This window comes from Myotis yumanensis, unplaced genomic scaffold (assembly GCF_028538775.1).
Source record: "Myotis yumanensis isolate MYYU_CA2020_CCGP unplaced genomic scaffold, mMyoYum1.0.hap1 SCAF_18, whole genome shotgun sequence".
NCBI classification, from domain to species: Eukaryota; Metazoa; Chordata; class Mammalia; order Chiroptera; family Vespertilionidae; genus Myotis; species Myotis yumanensis.
In genome coordinates this window covers 33948912-33955501 of record NW_027223769.1, presented here as the reverse complement: position 1 = coordinate 33955501, position 6590 = coordinate 33948912, and positions in this window count along the sequence as shown.

Here is a 6590-nt window from a genome sequence, read left to right as displayed (position 1 = left end):
GCGTGGCCTCCTTTGTAAGAGGCCGTGGGCCGGAGCTTACAGCTGGAGGGGCTGCAGGTGACGGTCCCGGCGGGAGGGGGCGGGGGAACGGGGGTACTTGTTCCCACACCTAACAGGCCTTGCTCCCAGCTCTGTGGGTCTCCTTCCCAGGCGCCCCTGGAGGGAGGAGCTGGGGTAAGAGTAAGAGGCAGCTGCCCTCAATAGCTGGGAGGAGGTTGGGGCAGGGGGCTGGGGTGGGACAGGAAGGGGTGGGGAAGATGTGTCATTCATTCCTGGCCCAAAAGGGCAGCCCAGCGTCCCACGCCCTGCACACCCAGGAGGAGTGGGAGGCCAGGCCACCCATCCAGGCTGGGCTCTGAGCAGCCCGAGGACCAGCCTGGTCAAGAAGGACATGGGAAACAATGCCACTGCGGACTCCAGGCGTTCCCCTCACCTCGTGCTCTGTCGGAGAGTGAGGGGCACCCCAGATCTGCCCTCGCATCTTTGAAGCAGCAGAAAGGCTCGCCCGGGTGGGTACGGACCATGCCAGGAGAGCGGGGGACAAGCAGTGCCCCTCAGGTCTGGGTCAGCCTTGGACCCCCCCCCCCCCATCCCCGCGCGCCACGCCCAGCCCCATCTGTCTGCTGGGCCATCCTATCGGGCACCAGCCTGCACCCCCAGGAATGCAGTGATCAGCTGCAGTGGGTCCCACAACTCCTCGGACAGGGTCCTTCCACCCTCCCCCACAGCTGCACGCCCCTCCCCAGCCCCCCTGACCCCTCCCTTTCCTCTCTTTGTATTGAAAACTGGCTGAAGAGAGTCGGAAATGCTGGCCCTAGGAAGCCCCAAGGCCTGTCAGGCTAAGTTTGGAAACCCTGTGCACCCCCACACAGGGACCTGGGGAGGGGGGGGCGGGGGGGAGGGGGGGCCTGGGGGTCCAGGGCGGACTCCATCTTCTAAGCTTTTCTGCGGCAGAAGCCACAGGACCCCCACCCAGGTCTGCCTTCTGCTGAAACCTCAGGGTCACCCAGAAGCCCAGAGGTCACCGGACAGGTGGAAGGCAGTGTGGGGCGCAGGGCGGAGGAGGAAGGGCCTCTCACTGAGACTTGGCGGAGGGATCAGCCCGGCAGGAAACTCCCACCCCCAAGCCCTTTGGTAAAATCTTAAGAAACCCAGTGGCCGAAGGGACAGCCAGCTCATCTCTGGAGCCCCTTCCTCATCCCTCGGGGGCCGGCTGTGTGAAGGTCTCTGGGGAGGGACGGGTGGAGCACCCCAGCCAGTCCCCCCACCCCACCCCCAGACACTGGCAGCCCCAGCCTGATGCCCCGCTGCCCCAGCATTAAACAGGAGCCTGCATCTTTAAACTGGTTTTTTGATGAACACGGCTGTAACCTGAACTCACCTTGGGCCCCTCACAGCCCCATCCCTTCCTTTAGATCAGTGGTTCTCAACCTTCTGGCCCTTTACATACAGTTCCTCATGTTGTGACCCAACCATAAAATTATTTTCGTTGCTACTTCATAACGGTAATGTTGCTACTGTTATGAATCGTACTGTAAATATCTGATATGCAGGATGGTCTTAGGCGACCCCTGTGAAAGGGTCGTTCGAAAGCCAAAGGGGTCGCGACCCACAGGTTGAGAACCGCTGCTTTAGATTTTGCTAATTCCAAAGTAAGACGATTAAAACACTACAGATAAAGAGAACGGGGAAGAGGAGTCCCGTAAACTCCCCCAGCCAGTACGGACAGCCGGCGGGTTTTCTTCCAGCCCTTTTCCCTCTGCGTTCGCACCGCGTGGAGTTGTGGCTTCAGCCCGGATACTGCAAACTTAAACCTCAGTGGGAGGGATAATGCGACCTGCCTCGGCCGCTGCTGGGAAGGTGGACAGAGGATGGTGGCTGCAGTGCTGGTGACAGTGCCCGGCATTTGGTGGCCTCAGTCGACGCGCATGCTCCCCCACTTAGGTTTTACCCCTGAGAACAATGGGGCTCAGAGAGGTGAAGTGACTTGCCCAAGGTCACACAGCGAGGAAATGGCTGTGCCGGGATTAGAACCTACAGGGACCGACTTCGCAGCAGCCCAATGCCTCCCCACCCTGGGACAGATGCTCAACCGCTGAGCCACCCTGGCCTTCCCGCCCCACACATTCTAGGCAGGGAAGACCCCAGGGCCACCAACAGAGCCTCCTTTCAGGCTGGGGCAGGGGCCAAGCCGGCCGCTTCCTCCCCCTCCGACTTGGCAGAAAGGCCTTTTTGTTGTGGCTCACACAGAGGCCATTCTCCGGCTCTCGCGAAGGAATGGCCGGCTTCCTGCCCATCCACAGCCGCCCGGGCTGGGTGGACGCCTCCATGTGGGCCCAAGAGAAGCAGGGCTCCTGCCCCTTCGCGCCCTCCAGTCCCGCCTCTGGGGCCCCAGGCTGCCAGGCTGTGCTTCCCAACCCATGAGATCACCCAAAGGGTATAGAGGTCAGCCACTCCTCGGCGATTCCAGCAAATGCTGGGGATTCCAGGCCTCGAGATACTTTCAGGGCAGAGCGGTACCCGCCTCAGCCCACTGCTCCAGCGACCTCAGGACCCACAGAGCCCTGGCAGAGGCCCCTGCTGGACGGCTTGCCCGGCCCACATGCCCCCTGAACTTGCTTGCCTCTGTGACTTTGCGTATGCTGGTCCCTCCTGCTTGAAAACCCTTCCCTGCACATTTCATCCCGTCCAGGGTGCGCAGATCCTTCGAAGGCCCGGATTAAGGCTTGCCTTTCCACATTCCCTCCCTCCCTCCTCGAGGTGATTGCGTTTCTTCCCACCTCTGGCTCACCCAGCCCTTGCGTCCAGGCCATTCCTTGCCTTGGAGCCCAGCCCGGCCGGCCTCCCAGGCGCCCAGATGCTGACTGCGGCCCTTGCTCACCGGCTGTGTGTCCTTGGGCAAGTCGCTTCACCTGTCTGAGATTCTCCTCCCCCAGGAGGCTAGTGGCCACACCTGATCTCACACAGTTGTGAGGCTTGATCGAGCGGATCCTTGTAAACACTTAGATCGGCACCTCGCCCAGGGAGTCGTGATTTGTTACTGTGCCTCCGTTTTAGGCGCAGGGACCTGGTGGGCACTGAGGAGGAGGCATCCCTCCTCGCCTTTCTCCCCAGGACTGTGTGCGGTGTGGGGTCAAAGGTCACCAGCCCGGGGACAGGTGCCGGGAGGAGGGACATTCAAGTCCCACCAGCTCCTCTCCCAGCTGCCTAGGCCTCTTCCTGCGGCCCCTGGCCCGGCCCCTCCCCACCCACAGCACCAGCCGTCCTTCCCAGGCCCTGGGCCGGAGGCCCGGCTCGGGTTTCCCCCCCAAGTGTGCCTGACACCCTCCACCCCCACATGTTCACCCACCTCGGTCTTGGCCAGAAATAGCCTCCAACCTCCACTGACAGCCAAGCGAACGGGCCCCGCCTGGAAAAACGATATCACGGCGCTGCCAGCACGCATCGCAGCCGCGCACGGGCTCCATCAAGAGATCATTGGGAGCCGGTGGGAAGGGAGGGGCGGCTGAGCCCGTCATCTCCTCCAAAAACACACAGCGCCGTCCTGAGGCCCGTGGGCTTCGCCACATCAACCCCGTTACGGATGGGGACCCTGGGCCCGGGCACCGGTCCCCAGGCAAGGCTCTCCTCCTCACCGGCCTTGACACCCCTCGACCTCCCCGCCCCACGTGGGGCTTCCTCTTCTACTCTTCAGCAGAGCCGAGCACAGGGTGTTCCATGGACCCAGCTTTCCTCCCGATAAAGGGCATTTTTGTGCTTCCACACACTGTGGAGGGGAGCCCACCCTCTGGGAACAGCCCCCTGCCCCCAACACACACACACACACACACACTGTCCTGGGAGAACAACTCCTGGTTCCCTCTCAGTCCAAGGTTCTGGCAGTGCTGACCCCATCCGATGGGTGGCCAGATGATCTTGTGAACCAGGGCCAGCCAATCAGCACCCAGGGCATGGTTCAGGGTGGGCAGGAAACCCAAGCCTCGCCAATCAGGGTCTCCTGGTGACTTTTTTCTGGAGCTTTGGGGAGAGAGAAGCCCTATGTCTGGGGGAAGGGGGATCGCTGAGCTAGGGGAGCATGAGCCTTGAGCTGCTGATGGGTCATCGTGCCACCATACGGAAAGAGCCTGCCTCAGAGCAGAGCCAGGACAGGGGAAAACAGCCTGGAAGATTCTGGAAGGCACCATTGAGCACCTGGATCCAGCCATTCCTGAAGCTCTCTGGCTTGGGTTTTTCAGTTACATGTACCAATAAACTCCCCCCCTTTTATTTTCTTAAGCCAACGTGAGTTGGTTTTGGTTATTTTAAAACATTTATCCCGAATGATGCCCAGGGTACCCAGATGTGTGTTTAGCTTCATGCATTCTTCCTGCCAATCTAGGACTCTTCTCCGGAGGGAGCCCAGCCCCCGGACCACAGGCACCAATCTCTTCCATCCTTGGATGTTTACTAAGATCCAGGGCTCACTCCCGGGTCCTGACACAAACCCCCAGGGTAGACCACGCAGGACACTTGATCTTCTCGAGAGGCCTGGGAAGCAAGGAGCCAGATGGTGGCAGGCGGGGTGGGGGGCTCCATTAACTGTCACGTGGGTTTTATCCGATTGCAAATGATGACACGTGTTGGCCAATGAGGACAGCACAGGAGAGCCAAAGGTGACTCGGAAAATGCCAGCCATCTCTACCCTCTCTTCTACTCGACCTTAATGTTTTATTGTAAATCCCACAGGCTTTCCCTTAGGAGTATATATTAATATATTTTATTTGTTAAACGTGAGTTCATTGCAGTCATGCCTTTTTCATTTAGTATCGCATGAGATGCGGATGAGAAACGTGAGGTATAGGAGGCTTTTTCTTTATTTGCTGCCTGAGTTATTACGAGCATGTGTTCCATTCCCAGGATGGTGAAAGGAGTGACTACACAGTATATCTTTTTTTTAAAATATATTTTTATTGATTTCAGAGAGGAAGGAAGAGGGAGAGAGATAGAAACATCAATGATGAGAGAGAATCATGGATTGGCTGCCTCCTGCACACCCCACACTGAGGATCGAGCCCGCAACCTGGGCATGTGCCCTGACCGAGAATTGAACCATGACCTCCTGGTTCATAGGTCGACGCTCAACCACTGAGCCAGGCCAGCTGGACTAAACAGTTATCTTTAACCCCCTTTCATGTCCATGGGTTGTTTTCCACAACCTCCTATTGGCGGATTCATGCTACGATGCTACGGAGAGGCTTCCGCAACCCACGGCAGGACAATCACAGATGATACCTTGGAAACATCCCTAATTATCGCTAGTTCTCAAGGGCTCTCTCTGCATCAGATGTGATGTGGTTTACAGGAGTAAATCCTGATAAGAACCCCACGGGGCAGTTCTTCTCTTTGCACTTCCCACCAGAGGAGCCCAGGGCTCAGAGAGGTGGAGAAACTTGCTTAAGGTCACACAGCGAATCAGTGGTGGAGCCTGAACTCAAGCCCACACCTTCTTGGGACCCCAAAGCTCACGCTCTTAGCTGTTCATTTGTTCAGTGAACATCTATGGATGTCAGGGATCAGGCGAGGATCCAGCAGTGAATCATACGGGGACCCTCTCCCTCATGGGGCTCATCTGTAAGGGAGATGAGCATCCAGACACATGGAACAGCCGGTGCAAAGGTCCTGAGGCTGGGCCAGGCCTGGCATGTTTGAGGAACAGAAAGGCGACAGCAGGGTGCCAAAGGGGGTGAGAGGGAGAGAGAGAAAGAACGGGCGCAGGACCAGGCTATAGGGTCAGGAGCTGGATATATCCCAAGCCCGACAAGAAACCGTGGAGCATTTTAAGGGTAGGGGAAAAGGTGGCATGAGCTATGATTTTAAGACTATTTCTCCGGCTACTGCATGTTTTGCTGAACTACCTTTGCAAATCTCCATGATTCTTGCCTGCAGAGAGCATCCTAGCAGGGGAACCGCAGTGGGATCACCGCCCACAATGTGCTAAGGCTTTTACTACACGAGGAATTACCCTCCAGAACGAAAGCAGCACCTGTTTCTACTCCTCCCCCAAGTGGCCGAGTGCCCGCCCCGCCCCCCAGGACCAGGCCTGAGGTCATCGTTATCAGTGAAAGCCGTTGCTTTGTTGGTTTTACTTGCAGTCCTTTGGTTGCTGCTGAGTTTAAACTTTCTCCCTTGTCAATTGTTAACTATTGGGGGATTTTTTTTTTTTAGGGGAGGGAGGATTGCCTGCTCGCTGCCTGGTTTGCTCTTGGGGTATCTCATCGTATTGATTTGTAGGAACTCTTCATAGTGTGAGAAACTCTTAAATATCTTTATTTCATGAGATTCAGAGCTACAAAGTTCTTAGCCCAAGCCCCTGAGTACGGATGGGTAAACTGAGGCCCGGACAATGGGTATTGGCTCCAATCGGCGTTCCCGGGTCTCTGGAGCCACACTGGTCCCAGGAGGAGGATACTGCCGGCTGTGTGCCGAGCCTAGAGATCCATGCCCTCCCTCCAGGCCCTGCTGCTGTCTATTGGCTTCTTCCATGCCCCCCTCCCCTCACACACACACACACACACACACACCCAGTTCCTCACCAGAGCCTCCGATCTGGT